The sequence below is a fragment of the Myodes glareolus genome, chromosome 24 (genome assembly GCF_982192425.1).
Source record: "Myodes glareolus chromosome 24, mMyoGla1.1, whole genome shotgun sequence".
NCBI classification, from domain to species: Eukaryota; Metazoa; Chordata; class Mammalia; order Rodentia; family Cricetidae; genus Myodes; species Myodes glareolus.
Window position 1 is genome coordinate 27,469,985 of NC_142049.1, and position 16,713 is coordinate 27,486,697.

Here is a 16,713-nt window from a genome sequence, read left to right on the forward strand (position 1 = left end):
TATAATATTTAGCATACTTAATATTTTTAATTAAAATATATTATATATTTATATGTTAAATAGGTTTCAAAATTTAATATTTATTACAATAAAGTTATATATACACATCATGCAACACAGAGAAGTGCTTTAACGGTAAAAGTGGGAAAAATTCCTTTTTCTAGAACTGGACATTGATTCCAGTGAGGCCTCTTTGTGTGGCACAGAAAAGGAAACCGGGCCCCTACATGTGTCTGTCTACAGTTTGGACACAACTACTCTTCAACTTCTTCGTGTGTAAATTTTTCTCTTGGGTCATGAAGATAGTTTAATAACCCAGACACAGAACCTGGAATGTGCCTGTCGCATATACAGTAAATGTCAAGTACATCACTACTACCAGCATGCTTCCCACTGAACACATGTGTGTTAAATACACTAATACCAGCATGGAACCACTACGATACATGTGTGCTAAATACACTATTGCCAGCATAATATCACTACATGAGTGTGTTAAATACACTACTATTGCCATCATGGTTACCACTGCACACACGTGTGTTAAATACACTCCTGCTAGCATAGTGCTATTACACACACATGCTAAATACACTACTACTGCTAACATGGTTGCCACTGCACACATGTGACAAATTGAAAAGAACCATGAACAAAATGAAAGGAAATTGATAGTCAGGAACAATGCATCATTATACAGATTTTGTGCTTAGTAAAATTACTTTGGTGTTTAATTCTGTTTGAATTTGAATAGAATGTGGGGATGAAAGGGCTAACTGGAGAGATATTTCACTTTGAAGTGAGTGTTTTGTTTCATATTTTTCCCATAAGAAATGCCATTTCCAACAAGGTCTTTCTGAGGTTTAAGGAAATGATATTTAAGAAGAAATAAAGTGAGAGTTCTTTTATGAAAGAAAAAACAAAGCTTTGCCCCAGCTTTAGATGGCTCGCCAGCATTTCTGCCAAGGAGCTCTCCACACTTACCAGCTGTTTGTGACTCTAGGACACTTTAAAATGTTTGCCATGACTTTTATAATTAGTAATGACAATCCACATAACTGCACTCACTGTCAGCAGCAGTTAGTGAGTTTCTCCAATTCTTTTGTGACTTTTTTTTTTACCCTTTGTGCTTGGATTCCAGGGAAACATTACTACTTGTTGTTGGATTTGTTGTTCCATCTCCAAATATGACTCCTAGTCAACCTTTGAGGTTTCGCATTTGGCAATATTGTAAGACTGACTTTAAATTTTAAGGCCCGGCTGTGATATGTACACCATTTGGGGGAAGTGCTGGATAGTCTTATGTCAATTTGACATAAGCTGACGTTATATGAGAAGAGGGAACCTCAATTAAGGACATGCCTCCATAGGACCAGGTTGTAGGCAAACTTGTAGGGCATTTTCTTGATTAGTGATTGATGTGAAAGGGACCCATCATGGCTGGTGCTGTCCCTGGGCTAGTAGTCCTGGGTTCTGTGAGAAAGCAGGCTGAGCAACCTAGAAGGAGCAAGCCAGTAAGCAGCACTCAGCCACGGCCTATGCATGAGCTTATTCTGACTCTAGGTTCCTGCCCTGCTTGAGTTCCTGTACTGACTTCCTTTAATGATGAACTGTGGTGTGGAAGCTTAAGTCAAATAAACAATTTCCTCCCCAAGTTTCTTTGATCATGATGTTTCACCATAGTAATAGTAACCCTAAGACAGAAGCTGGTACAAGGAGTGGAGTATTGCTTTGACAAACCTGACCATGTAGATTTAGGAAAGGTTGTGAAAGAACTTAGGAACTTTGGGCTAGAAGAGCCATTGAGTGTTGAGAGCTCAGTGGACTGTTCTGTGGGAATTCTGAATGTGGAAAACAGTGCAGACAATGGAAGCCAGGCTTGTGAAGTTTCAGAGGGAAACAGAGACTCTACCAGGCTATTTGTATGAAGAATCTGTGATGTCTGGTTAGCTGGAGCTTAAGAATAAGGTGTGATTGACAGGAGGCCAAGTGACACTAACGTGAAATATCTCTTTTACTGGGGCAATGGATGTAGGTTAGCTGGAGCTGAGAAATTTGCAGATATTAAGAAAAGACAAGTATCGTTAAAGTGAAATCTGGGAAGTGTTTCCTGAGAGTCGGTATAATAGAAGCTGTGTTCCGGAAGCAGCCAAGGCTGTACCTCCGGCTGGCACCTGAACTTGGTAGTGTAAGAGTCACCCAAATGAAACTGGTTTTGAAGACATGAGGGGGGTGTGGGGAGCAGCTAAGATTTGGCAGTGTAAGAATCCAGGAGAGGCTCCTGGTGAAGGTGTGACTTTAGTAACAGTTAAAGGTCCAGAACTGAAGGGGTCATGCAGAGAAGTTGAGGCTTGGAACCATGAAGAAAGCCTACGCAAAGCTGCTAATGAAAGTTGCAGCCCAGTTGGAGCAGAAGAGACCCAGGATATTGGAGCTGCCGGTACCATGGGATGATCACCAAAAATAGCAGTAACTTTCAAGTGGAACCCAACCAGAACCTAGGAGACAAGTTGTGTGTGTGTTAGAGAGGGTAGAGCCCCTTGGAGTAGCCCAGATCATGAGTGACTCCTAGATATTTGACTTTGAGTTATTTATACTCCTGGGGTTTGGTTTTGCTTTGATTTGGGCTTTGAGTTTGGTTTTCCTTTTAAATAATTTTCACATACCTGGAAAATCATTTGACTGTGCCCTGGTTCTTCCTGCTTAAAGTAGGAAAGTATTTCATTTATTTTTAAATTTTTGACATGAGTCCACAGTTGAGAGATTTCAAACTTTTAAAAGAAATTTTAGATACTTAAAGAGACTGGATATTTTAAAGGGACTAAACCTTTAACGTGTTTGAATATGACAAGACTGCGGGGCTTTAAAAGTTATTTATGCTTTTAATGTGAGCTGTTAGGGATAAATGAGAAAGGAAAGGTTGTGGTTTAATGATAATGTGTTTGTGTGTCAACTTGATATGGGGTCATTTGTGCTGGATGGTTTTATGTAAACTTGATACACGCTAAAGTCATCTGATAGGAGAGAACCTCAATAAAGAAAATATCACCATAAGATTGGGCTCCAAGACATTTTCTTAATTAGTGATTAATGTGGGAGGGACCAGCCTACTATGGTTGGTTCCACCCCTGGACTGGTGTTTCTAGGTCCTACGAGAAAACAGGCTGAGCAAGATATGGGGAGAGGTCCAGAAAGCAGCTCCCTGCAAGACTTCTGCATCAGTTCCTGCCTTCAGGTTCCTTCCCTGTTTGAGTTCCTGCCCCGACTTCCTTTGATGATGAATTTAGGTTTGAAAGTGTAAGCCAGAGAAACCCTTTCCTCCCCAAGTTGCTTTGGTCATGGAGGTTCGTCATAGCAGTAGTAACTCTAACTAAGACAGCAGGTAACTCCTTTTGCCTTAGGACTCAATAATTTTATGGCACATAACATCATTGTAGGAAAATCAAGACCAACTGACATTGACTTTGTGTTTGGGTTTGTGAAAAATAGTTTATTACACTAAGTAGCTCAAGTGATTTACATCTTGTTTCTTTTTAATACAGAAACTGGTTACATCTTATGGCCTCACTAATGTCTTTCTTCCCCTCTTGAGGAATATTTGAGTCTTTTCCAGTGAAGAGAGAATATAGATAATGCCTTTGGAATCATAGACAATATGCTATGTCACCCTAAGCTTAATTTCTTTGGAGCAATCTTTTATTGATTATAAATTTAGATTGTTTCTATTGAATTTTAGGTAACTTTCATATATATAGAAAATAATTTTTGTTGGCTGTGCTATTTCAAGTATACTATACAAATGAATATTTTATCTTCCCATCATTAAGATTTGTGGTTGATTCCAATAAGGACTTTGCCATGGATCGTAACTGAAATTAGAAGGTTTTCTTAATTTAACCGTCTCATCCGTCTCTTGCTCCTTCTCCTCCCCGCTTCTCTCCCTCCTCTTCACCTCTCCTCTTCTTCTCGCCTCCTTCCCTTCTTCCCCCTTCCCTCTCCTCCTCATTATCCTCATCTTTCTCTTATTTTTATGAAACAGGGCCTCACTTGCAGCACTAACAGCCTTGAACTCCCAATCTTGCTTCAACCTCCTGAATGATGACTTGCAGGTGTGCACCATGTGCAGTTATAAGCTAAGTGTCCTTCAGCATTTCCTCTTGAGTTGAGCTGAATTCTCATTCTTAGCCCATGTATTTGAAGTAGAAAGCAAGGGCTAAGAATCATGTCCCATCCCACACTTCCCGAGGGTGGCCCTCCGCTTATGTCTCACAGCACGCTCCTTTGTTCTCATTGCCCAATGATACTTTTGTGTCTGTCCTGGGTTGACTACATCATCACATTGCCCTTCCATCTGGTCCGTGTTTATTCAGCTCCAAACAGGCATTCTGTTTTCTCTGATAAAGGCTGTGTTGCTGTTTTCCCACTGAGCCATGGTTTCCGATAAGTATTTCACTGATCCTGGAAAAGTACTAGGGGTTTGGGAGAATCTTAGTGGCTTCTGCTCCCTTCTTTTTCATTTCTTTTTTCTTTCTAAAAGAACAGCTGTGTCCTCACTCCAAAAGTTTATTAGCCTGTGTCAGAACAAGGCCAGTTTCATCTGGCTAGTGTAAATGCAGAGGTTAGTTCCTCCCTAAGGTTCCATGTGTCCCTACCATGAAGTCTGTCTGTCTGTCACTACTAAACAACTTGCACTCCAGTCAACTCTCTCTTCAACAGTCAAACCCCAACTATTTGTCACACAAAGACACCCTACAGAGATGGTCTTCTTTGGGGTTGTGGCTCACAGTAGGAATTCTGATATTGGAACCACTCAGTTCTGTGGCTAGTGAGAGAACTGGAGAGGGTCCGCTGGAAGTCAACCTTTCAAAGACAGTTGTTCTCAGAATCCTTTAATTCTTTCCTGGACCATCAAGCCATGGACTTTGTGCTTCTAGCCTAGGGCCTCCCTCTCCTCTGTATGTTGGTAACATTTTCATGGGTTTTAAACTTTTCATTAGACTTGGTGGGGAAAAAAATATGATGGTGTACCTTTTTTTTCTTTTTTTGGTGTTTTTATTTTTTATTTATTTTTTTAATTTATAAAAGTTTATTAATTTATAAAAGTTTCCATTTCCACCCCTCTTCCCAACACCCTCCCACTCCCCCCACTCTCTCTCCTCCTCCCTCTCCATCCCTCAGAGCAGTCAGGGTTTCCTGCCCTGTGGGAAGTTCAAGTTCCTCCCCCCTCCCTCCAGGTCCAGGAAGGTGAGCATCCAAACAGACTGGATCCCAAAAATCCAGTATATGCAGAGGAAACAAGTCCCAGTGTCATTGTCAATGGCTTCTCAGAAAGTCCCCGTGCCAGCCACATTCAGAGAATCTGGTTGGATCATGTGCTCGTTCAGTCCCACTCCAACTGGCCTTGGTGAACTCTCATTAGATCAGTCCCCTTGTATCAGTGGGTGAACGCACTCCTCACGGTCCTGCCTTTCTTGTTCATGTTCTCCCTCCTTCTGCTCCTCATTTAGACCTTGGGGGCTCAGTCCAGTGCTCCAATGTGGGTCTCTGTCTCAATCTCCATCCATCAACGGGTGAAGGTTCCCTCTGATCTTGCCTTCTTTGCTCATGTTCTCTTTCCTTCTCCTTCTCGTTTGAACCTAGGGAGTTAAGTCCAGTGTTCCAATGTGGGTCTCTGTCTCTATCTCCATCCATCGCCAGATATTCTATGGATATGCAAAATATTCATCAGTATGGTTATGGGCCAAGACCGGTTCAGGCACCCTCTCCTCTGTCCAGAGAACCATCTGGGATTCTCTCCTTGGACCTGGGATCCCCTCTATAATCAAATCTCTTGTAAACCCTAAAATGACTCCCTTAGTTGAGATATATACTTCCCTGCTCCCATAGCCATCCTTCCTCCCTCACCCCAATCCCAATCCCCCAAGCTTTCCCCATTCCTCCCCTACTCCCTTCTCTCTAACCCTCTCCCCTTCCAACAACCCCCTCAACCCCCCCATGCACACAAGGTTGCCTGGCACTCTTGTCTACTTCCAATCTCCAGGAGGATAACTACATGATTTTCTTCAGGTTCACCTTCTTATTTAGCTTCTCTAGGATCACGAATAATAGGCTCAAAGACCTTTAATTATGGCTAGAATCCACTTATGAGTGAGTACATACCATATTCCTCTTTTTGGGTCTGGGTTACCTCACTCAGTAAAGCGTTTTCTATGTCCATCCATTTGCATGCAAAATTCAAGATGTCATTGTTTTTTTACCGCTGAGTAAAACTCTAATGTATATATGTTCCACACCTTTTTTAACCATTCTTCTATTGAGGGGCACCTAGGTTGTTTCCAGGTTCTGGCTATTACAAATAGTGCTGCTATGAACATAGTTGAACAAATGCTTTTGTGGTATGATAGGGCATCTCTTGGGTATATTCCCAAGAGTGGAATTGCTGGGTCTTGAGGGAGGTTGACTCCCAGTTTCCTGAGAAACCGCCACACTGATTTCCACAGTGGTTGCACAAGTTTGCATTCCCACCAACAATGGATGAGAGTTCCCCTCTCTCCACATCCTCTCCAGCATAGGCTATCATTGGTGTTTTTGACTTTAGCAAATCTGGTCAGTGTAAAATGGTATCTCATAGCTGTTTTGATTTGCATTTCCCTGATCGCTAAGGATGTTGGGTATGACCTTAAGTGTCTTTTGGTCATTTGAAGTTCTTCTGTTGAGAATTCTCTGTTCAGATCAGCACCCCATTTTTTAATTGGGTTAATTAGAGTTTTAGTGCCTAGTTTCTTGAGTTCTTTGTATATTTTGGAGATCAGGCCTTTGTCTGATGAGGGGTTGGTGAAGATCTTCTCCCAGTCCAAAGGTAGCCTTTTTGTCTTACTGACAGTGTCCTTTGCTTTACAGAAGCTTCTCAGTTTCAGGAGGTCCCATTTATTCATTGATTCTCTTATTGTCTGTGCTACTGGGGTTCTACCTAGGAAGTGGTCTCCTGTGCCTATGTCTTATAGACTACTTCCCACTTTCTCTTCTATGTTGTTCAAAGTGGTCAGATTAATGTTGAGGTCTTTAATCCATTTGGACTTGATTTTTGTGCATGGTGATAGATATGGATCTACTTTCATTCTTCTACAGGTTGACAGCCAGTTATGCCAGCACCATTTGTTAAAGATGCTTTCCTTCTTCCATTGCATACCTTTAGCTCCCTTGTCGAAAATCAAGTGTTCATAGGTTTGTGGGTTAATATCTGGGTCTTCTATTTGATTCCATAGATCGACTTCTCTGTTCTTATACCAGTACCAAGCTGTTTTCAATACTGTAGCTCTGTAATAGAGTTTGAAGTCAGGGATGGTTATGCCTCCAGAAGTTCCTTTATTATATTAGATTGTTTTGGCTATCCTGGGTTTTTTTGTTTTTCCATATAAAATTGATTATTATTCTCTTAAGGTCTGTGAAGAAGTTTGGTGGGATTTTGATGGGGATTGCATTGAATCTACAGATTGCTTTTGATAGAATTGCCATTTTTACTATGTTGATCCTCTCAATCCAAGAGCAGGGGAGATCTTTCCATTTTCTGGTATCCTCCTCAATTTCTTTCTTCAAAGACTTAAAGTTCTTGTCAAATAGGTCTCTCACTTCCTTGGTCAGTTTCATCCCAAGATATTTTATGCTATTTGTGGCTATCGTGAAAGGTGATGTTTCTCTGATTTCCCTCCCTGCTTCTTTCTCTTTTGTGTATAGGAGGACAACCGATTTTTTGGAGTTGATCTTGTATCCTGCCACATTACTAAAGTTGTTTATCAGCTGTAGGAATTTTTTGGTAGAGTTTTTGGGGTCGCTCGTGTATACTGTCATATCGTCTGCAAATAACGAGAGTTTAACTTCTTCTTTTCCAATTCGAGTCCCCTTGATCCCCTTATGTTGTTGTATTGCTATTGCTAGAACTTCAAGCAGCATATTGAAGAGGTATGGGGAGAGTGGACAGCCTTGTCATGTTCCTGATTTCAATGGAATGGCTTTGAGTTTCTCTCCATTCAGTTTGATGTTAGCTGTCGGCTTGCTGTAAATAGCTTTTATTATCTTTAGGTATGATCCTTGTATCCCCAATCTCTTCAACACCTTTATCATAAAGGGATGTTGAATTTTGCCAAATGCTTTTTCAGCATCTAATGAAATGATCATATGGTTTTTTCTTTCAGTTTATTTATATGATGGATTACATTGATAGATTTGTGTATGTTGAACCAGCCCTGCATCTCTGGGATGAAGCCTACTTGATCATAATGGATAATTTTTCTAATGTGTTCTTGGATTTGGTTTGCCAGGATTTTGTTGAGAATTTTTGCGTCGATGTTCATGAGTGAGATTGGCCTGTAATTCTCTTTCTTGCTTGTGTCTTTATGTGGTTTTGGTATCAGGGTAACTGTAGCTTCATAAAAAGAGTTTGGCAATGACTCTTCTGTTTCTATATTGTGAAACACCTTAAGGAGTATAGGTATCAGCTCTTCTTGGAAGTTCTGGTAGAATTCTGCATTGAAACCATCTGGCCCTGGGCTTTTTTTGGTCGGGAGGTTTTTGATAACAGCTTCTAATTCTTCACGACTAACAGGTCTATTTAGATTGTTCACCTGGTCTTGATTTAACTTTGGTAAATGGTATTTATCTAAAAACCAATCCATTTCTTGTACATTTTCCAACTTTGTGGCATATAAACTTTCGTAGTAAGATCTAATGATTCTCTGAATTTCCTCTGTGTCTGTTGTTATGTCTCCCTTTTCATTTCTGATCTTATTAATTTGAGTCTTCTCTATCTGTTGTTTGATTAGTTTGGCTAGGGGTTTGTCAATCTTGTTGATTTTCTCCAAGAACCAACTTTTTGTTTCATTGATTCTTTGGATTATTTTCTGTGTTTCTATTTGTTGATTTCAGCCCTCAGTTTGATTATTTCCAGTCTTCTACTCCTCCTGAGTGAGTCTGCTTCTTTTTTTCCAGAGCTTTCAGGTGTGCTGTTAAGTCTCCAATGTGTGCTTTCTCTGTTTTCTTTAATTGGGCACTTAGTGCTATGAACTTTCCTTTTAGCACTGCTTTCGTTGTGTCCCATAGGTTTGAGTATGTTGTGTCTTTATTTTTATTAAATTCAAGGAAGACTTTAATTTCTTTCTTTATTTCTTCCTTGACCCAGGGATGATTCAATAGTTGATTGTTCAACTTCCATGCGTTTTGTAGGCTTTCTGGTGTTCAAATTGTTATTGAATTCTAACTTTATTCCATGGTGATCCGACAAGACACAGGTGGTTACTAATATTTTTTTTGTGTCTGTGGAAGTTTGCTTTGTTACCGAGTATGTGGTCAGTTTTCGAGAAGGTTCCATGAGCTACAGAGAAGAAGGTATATTCTTTCCTATTTGGGCGGAATGTTCTATAGATATCTGTTAAGTCCATTTGATTCATTACCTCTAGTAATTCTCTTATTTCTCTGTTGAGTTTCTGCCTGATTGACCTGCCCATTGGTGAGAGAGGTGTGTTGAAGTCTCCTACTATTAGTGTGTGTGGTTTGATGACTGCCTTGAGTTCTAAAAGTTTTTCTTTTACATAAGTGGGTGCTTTTATATTAGGGGCATAGATATTCAGGATTGAGACTTCCTCCTGATGAATTGTTCCTATTATGAGTATTAAATGTCCATCTCCATCTCTTCTGATTGATTTTAGTTTGAAGTCAATTTTGTTAGATATTAGAATGGCCACACCCACTTGTATCTTAGGTCCATTTGCTTGGAAAACCTTTTCCCAACCCTTTACTCTAGGTAGGTGTCTGTCTTTGTGGTTGAGGTGTGTTTCTTGTAAACAGCAGAATGTTGGATCCTGTTTTCGTATCCAATCTCTTAGTCTGTGCCTTTTTTAGGTGAGTTGAGTGCATTAATATTAAGTGATATTAATGACCAGTGGTTATTGATTCCGGTTATAATTTTTGTGTGTGTGTGTGTGTGTAGTAGAGTTTGTGTGTTTCTCTTCTTTGAGTTGTGGTTGTGAAGGGTCGCTAGATGTCTGGGTTATTGTAGGCAGTGTTGGCAATGTTGGATTCCTTGGGTTGCGATTTTCCTTCTATTAATTTCTGTAAGGCTGGATTTGTGGCTACGAATTGTTTAAATTTATTTTTATCCTGGAATATTTTGTTTTCTCCGTTGATAGTGAACGATAGCTTGGCTGGGTATAGTAGTCTGGGCTTGCATCCATGGTCTCTTAGTTTCTGCATTACCTCTATCCAGGACCTTCTGGCTTTCATGGTTTCCATAGAGAAGTCCGGTGTAAGCCTGATAGGTTTACCTTTATAAGTTACTTGACCTTTTTCCTTTGCAGCTCTTAATATTCTTTCTTTAATCTGCATGTTTTGTGTTTTAATTATTATATGGCGAGGGGATGGGTTTTTTTTTTTTTGATCCAGTCTATTCGGTGTTCTGTATGCTTCTTGAACCTTCATAGGAATATCGTTCTTTAGGTTTGGAAAGTTTTCTTCTATAATTTTGTTGAATATATTTTCTGGGCCTTTGATCTGCAATTCTTCTCCTTCTTCAATTCCTATTATTCTTAGATTTGTTTTTTTTTTATTGTGTCCCAGATTTCTTGAATGTTTTGTGAAGAGAATTTGTTGTATTTGCCGTTTTCTTTGATCAGAGCGTTTATTTTCTCTATGGTATCTTCAGAATCTGAGATTCGTTCTTATATCTCTTGTATTCTGTTGGTTATGCTTGATTCTGTAGTCTCCGTTCGTTTACCTAGGTTTTCCATATCCAGCCGGTTCTCGGTTTGTGTTTTCTTCATTGCCTCCATTTCAGTTTTCAATTCTTGAACTGTTTCCTTTACCTGTTTGATTGTTTTTTCTTGGTTTCCCAGGGTATCATTCACAGATTTACTCATTTCTTCAAACTTTTAGTTATACTTCTCATCCAATTCTTTAAGGGAGTTATTCATATCCTGTTTAAGAGACTCTATTGCTTTCATAATGGCACTTTTTCCCACTTCTTCTCGATTAAGGTGTTCAAGTTCTTCTATTGTAGGGTCGTTGGGATCTGGTGTTTTCATGTTGTTTTTCAGATTGTTGGAGAAGGTCTTGCCTTGGCGTCTGCCCATCTCTTCCTTCAAATGCTTTCTATTGGATCTTCTGGTACCGGGTCAGTTTCCCTTGTTGGGCAGGGGCTTCACTGACAGAAGGTCTACCTTTCCTCTGGCAGGCTATTGAAACACATACACTCCCTCCTTCCGGGTTGCGCCTACAGCCCAGGCCCAGTGCACAAACCAGCTGAGCTGGGGAAATTTTACGGCCCCAGGGGGAAGGGAGAAATATAGGAAGGTTTACCTGGATGTAAGCTGGGATGGCAGGCGGGAGAGCTTAGCAGGGTGGAGCCACCACTGCAGGGTGACCTGGGAGTCAAGGGGGTCAGGGAAAGTCTGAACTCTTTCTCGCTGGGCTTCTGATGGTGTACCTTTAATTCATTCTTTTCTCAAGTTTTCCTGATGAGATTATTCCTTTAGGATGTTCTCTGAAGCCCAGAGTGTCCGTTCCTCCTCTCTTCTCCCAATGAGCTACTATCAACTAGTTAGCCCAACTCAAGGATCCAGTTGTTGTATAAGAATCTTTCTCTATCTGCAATGTGCAAATCTTCCTCAAAGTCAGGAAGTCTGCCTTCAGACTCTCGATCCCACCTGCTCTTCATCTGGCTACTCAAACTTGACACCTCAACTACTAACCCTTCATGTCCCCTACTCTTCAGCTCTTCATCTAGGACCTGGACCACTGCAAGATTTCCAGGGGCCAATATTAGTCCTGCCGGTCACCAATGAATGTTTAGTATTTAACAGAGATCATAGGCTAAGCATTTCCACTATCAATCTCCTCCACCATGTGTGTGTATGTGTGTGTGTTTGTGCATGCACATGTGTGTGTGTCTGTGTGTGTGCACACACGTGTGTACATAATTCTGTGTATGTTTACATAATTCTGCAATTGCTTTTTTTATCTCCTTAACTAGAATGTGGGTCCTACTTGATGGCAGTGCTTCAAGTAGAAACCATTTCCTTGTCTTATATCCCCTTATATGTTGATGATGACAATGAGGAAGATGATGGTACCAATGATGATGAAGACAATGGTGATGTTGATGATCCTGGGGATGGAAATCAGGACCTTATACATGATAGTCTGGAGTTCTGGTTCACATTTCTTGCCTCCACAAACCTCCATCTTACTACAAGGACCCCATTATACTTTCTATATCCCACCTCCCTTTGGATCTCTTCCTCCCATGAACCCCTCTCTAATGTTGCCTTTCTAGCTTCATGACCTACACTCTTGTATAATTACATACACCCGTGATTTTAAATTCTAAGTTCTACATGTGAGAGAAATGGCTGGGAGCTTATCTATCTAAATCTCACTTATGTTACTTAATGTAGTGATCTCCACTTCCATTCTTATACCTACAAATACCATAATTGTGTTCTTATGCTACACAAAACCTGCTGCGCAAAACACAGCATGGTTAAGGCCACACCTTATTTCATAACTGGAGAAACAAAGGGACATGTGTTTGGGGATGGATATGGATGCCCATGAGTACATGTGAGCTGGAGGTCAACATTAGGCATCTTCTAGGACTCCCCACCTTAGGGTTTTTTTTAAATATTTAAAGCTACATTTATTTATTTAGTATGGGGTGTGCACAATCAGGGTACATCTATAGAAGTCAGTAGAGAATTTTTGGAAGTCAGTTTTTTTTTTCCTTCCACCACGTGGGTACTGAGGTTTCTTTAATGCCTTTGTATTTTACCCCAGGTATATATACTATACCACATTTTTGTTATTTTCTATTAATCTCTTGATTGATATCTAGGCTGGCTCCATGTCCTAGCAGGAGTAAATAGGGCAGCAATTAACAGGGTTGTTCAAGCCTTTGTATGGTATATTAACTCAAATCCTTTGGGTACATATCCAAGTATATGGCTGGGTTGTATACTAGTTGACTTGTTCAGTTGTTTTGAGTAACCTCCTTGCTGATTTCTAGAGTGAGTACACACACTTAGGTGCCCAGCCATGGCAAAAAAAATGTTTCTTTTCCCACACACCCTCCTCAGCGTTTGCTTCAATGTGTTGCCTTGATAGAAGCCCAAGAGGTCTTGTTTTTCATGTCTCTGATGGCTAAGAATAGTGAATGCTTTTCCAAGTATCCATGGAGCATTTGTATTTCTTCACTTCAGAAGTTTCTATACAATGCATTGTCCCTTCTTGGTTGATTCTTGGTTGGACAATTTGGGGTTAGTGGTGTTTAGTTCTTGTAGCCCTTTGCACACCCTAGACATTAATTTCCCATCTGATGTGTAGTTGTTTTCTTCCACTTCGTAGGTGGCCTCTTCAATCTATTAATAGTCATCTTTGCCATTAGATGCTTTTTGTTAATTTTGTGGATGCCAATTTGTCAATCAATACATCCTTGGCTTCTTTTATGCATATTTATCTCTCGTGTAAGGTTTTCCAAAATGCTGCACAGTTGACATCACACTTCATTTCACAACTGGAAAAAAAACCAAAGGGTATGTGGCCCCTGACCTGTTCCTTCCCTCCTTGTCCTAGCTTCCAAGTCGGTCTGAGTGCTCTGTCCTTTACTGACAAACAGAGCATGGACCTACAAGATGGGTCGTAGCTCATCTTCACACTGAAAGCACTCCCTCTAGAGATTTCTATGTGACTCAACAAGGTAGGAGTTAAAGTCTTTGAACTGGCCTGGAGACCTCTAAAGAATGCATGTCTCTGATCTTGCCTCCTCCCATCCTGGACTATATTAAAGCATTAAACACCTTTCCACCTCAGTACTGTTACATATCTTCCCATGGAATCTTCTTGCCATGTGCCCTCACTGTCGTCAAGCACATGTTCCCTGACCTCCTCAGCCTTCTTTGGTGTTCCTTCTCCAGGAGCGCCTGTGTCCTTAACACTCAGCACACACCACTGCCTCACTTCCGTTTCTTCTCAGCTTTATGCGTTGGCCATGTCTGGTGTATCTGAGCCCTGCCTAAGACAGGAGAAGCATTGCATCTTGTATGTCTGCTGCTACTCAAAGAGAGAAACAGAGTCAGTAAAAGAGAAGCTGCTCCAAGTGAATTCAAGACACCTCCTACTTTCTATGGCACATGTGGGTGTTCAGTCAAAGGAAATCAAGGCCATCATTCAGAAAGGAGCCGTGCCAGAGATTCAGAGCTTGGCACCAGTCTCATGCTTGTTACCAGTCTGGTGTAAGCCGTGAGTGAGTCTTTCACGTCAAGGGACTAAGCTTTGTCAGAAGACAGACTTTATTGCACTCTCTTCTAGCTCAGTGGAGATTGGTCAGGAAGTGGGGAGGCCCCTGAAAAAGACCAGGCTGTACCTTTGAAGCCCAGCCTCACCTCAGATGCTTCCAGCCACTGAGCTTACAGATTTAGTGTTAATTGCCTTTTTCAGTCTGCTTATGCCCTTTGCCAAACATGTCCCCAGGATGCTGCCTGCAAAACAAAAACGTGGTTATTCAGCGTATTTGAGGAAGGCAAACAGAGATCCACTTCAGCTCACCACTCATGTAAACATCCTTCCTGCTGGACTTTGAGTCCAGCTAGAAACAGACCAGGTGACCCTGTACTTATTATCTGCTGTTTGCAGGAGGGGAAGCTGCTGGCCTGGCCGCTCAGCCCTTTATGTTGGCCGAGGGCCAGGAAGTTAAAGCGCCAGGGCAAAGGCGCATTGCACACGTACCTAGAAAAGCAAATATCAGAAGACCCATGGCGTGACCCTAAAGGTCATCAAAGGCATGGAGCTTGGCAATGGGCCTCACGGTTTGGTTTTCTTCCAAAGAGCCACGCATTAAGCTGGACCACTAACTCAAATGACAGGTTTCAGATTTATCTCATTGGCAGATGGAAAATGAATTGAGGAACCCCGGCCAACACATATTTAATTTCATTTGTTTTTAATTACCCAAGGAGTGTGTGAATAAACTTGCACTACAAACATTCAGAAAATACAAATTAAAAAAAATTCTTAAGGTCTAAGGAAAGTAGCTCAGTTGGCAGTGCCGTTGACTAGCATGAAGCAGCATGGCAGGATACACCTATATTTCTAGCACTCCAGAGGTAGAGGCAGGAGAAGCAGAAGTTCAAGGTCATCCTTGGCAACATAGAAAAGAGTTCATGATCTGCCTGGACTACATGAGATCCTGCCTCAAAACAAACAAGCAAATGAAAAGTCAAGACTAAAAAGTAAAAAAGCCTTCTCAACCATTTTTTTTCCCTCCGTAGAACTTACTGTACAGATCAATGTGAAGTGAATCCAACCATGTCAACACCAGGTACATTCCTCATCACTAGCAAAATAGTTCACAGTCAAAGGAACAGCTGAGTCACAGTCAGACAGGGTCAAGTCAAGGCAGAAAAGGCATGGAAAAGTGCATGGCAGTAGCGGTGCAGATGGGGCTCCTCGTATCTCCGTGGTTCAGGACACAAACAGCATGAGCCAGAGCCATGGCCAGCCAGAACTGCCTCATGGCAAGCTATGCTTTCATGTCCAAAAAGGTTCTGCAACCTTTTGCAATAGCACCCCTAGATGGGTACCAATTGTTCAGATACCTGCATCTGGGGAAGGTGGCATTTGGGGAATGTAGCATAAGTCTCAAACAGAACCCAGACAGACTTTGATAATTTTTGAAATTGGATGGAGAAAAAAGCTGTGACAAAAGCAATTGGACATCACCGTCTATGGAGCAAAGTGAAATGTCACACTTTTGCTCAACTCAAACCATGTTAAAAGGCTTCCTTGGGCCTTAGAGAGAGGCTGGTATGCACCCCTGTCCCAGGGATATTTAGCAACTTTTGCTGTGTGACTTGTACATTTAGTCTCTTGTGTAATTCTGTTCCTGCTCCCAAGGTTAGACGTGCATTTGGTCTCCTGGTCTTTTTATAGTGTTTGAATTGTTAAGTATGTGATTTGTCTAGAGTTGTGTTTACAGGCATGAGGGAGTGATGAATCTTTTCGCCTCTCTGGATGGGTAGCAGATTCCTCCCAACACCATCCACGGGGTAGTCTGACATGGCACTCTGGTTTGAAAGACAGTCCTCACTGTATGCTAACTCTCAGATGGCCACCTGTGACTTTCTGGGGTGTGTTCTACAGAATTTACCTATTCCTTTGTGTATATATGTATCAGTACTCAACTGTGTCTCCCTTTCTAGATGTCAAGAATATTGCAAAAGTGATGTCCATTATTGTACATTTTCCAGAACTGGACTGATGAGGACACCAGGCGTCTGCCTCAATCTCCACCCACTAACACAGGCTGAACCAGGGTTCTCACCACAAGCACCTCTGTTCTGAATTCCGAATTCCAAATTCAGACTTCAGCATCTCTGGAGAGGTCCTACTCTCAGCTTCCTAGAGACTGTTGGCTAACAAGGATGCTATCTACCTTCCACTCCTGCCTCAGCATCATGAGAGAACACATCTGCAAAGTCAGCCCCATGCATCTACTCCTCCACCATCACCCACCCTCAGTGTTGGGAGCTGCCTGCTCTGGGGACTCCCTGATATACTGAAGGTCCTCTGGAGGGCCCAGTGACTGGATGTTCCTATTTCCCTCACTCCTTTTCAAAGCATCCTTTCCCTTGGAATCAGGGATGGGGAGATGGGGTGCTGTCTTCCTCCTGA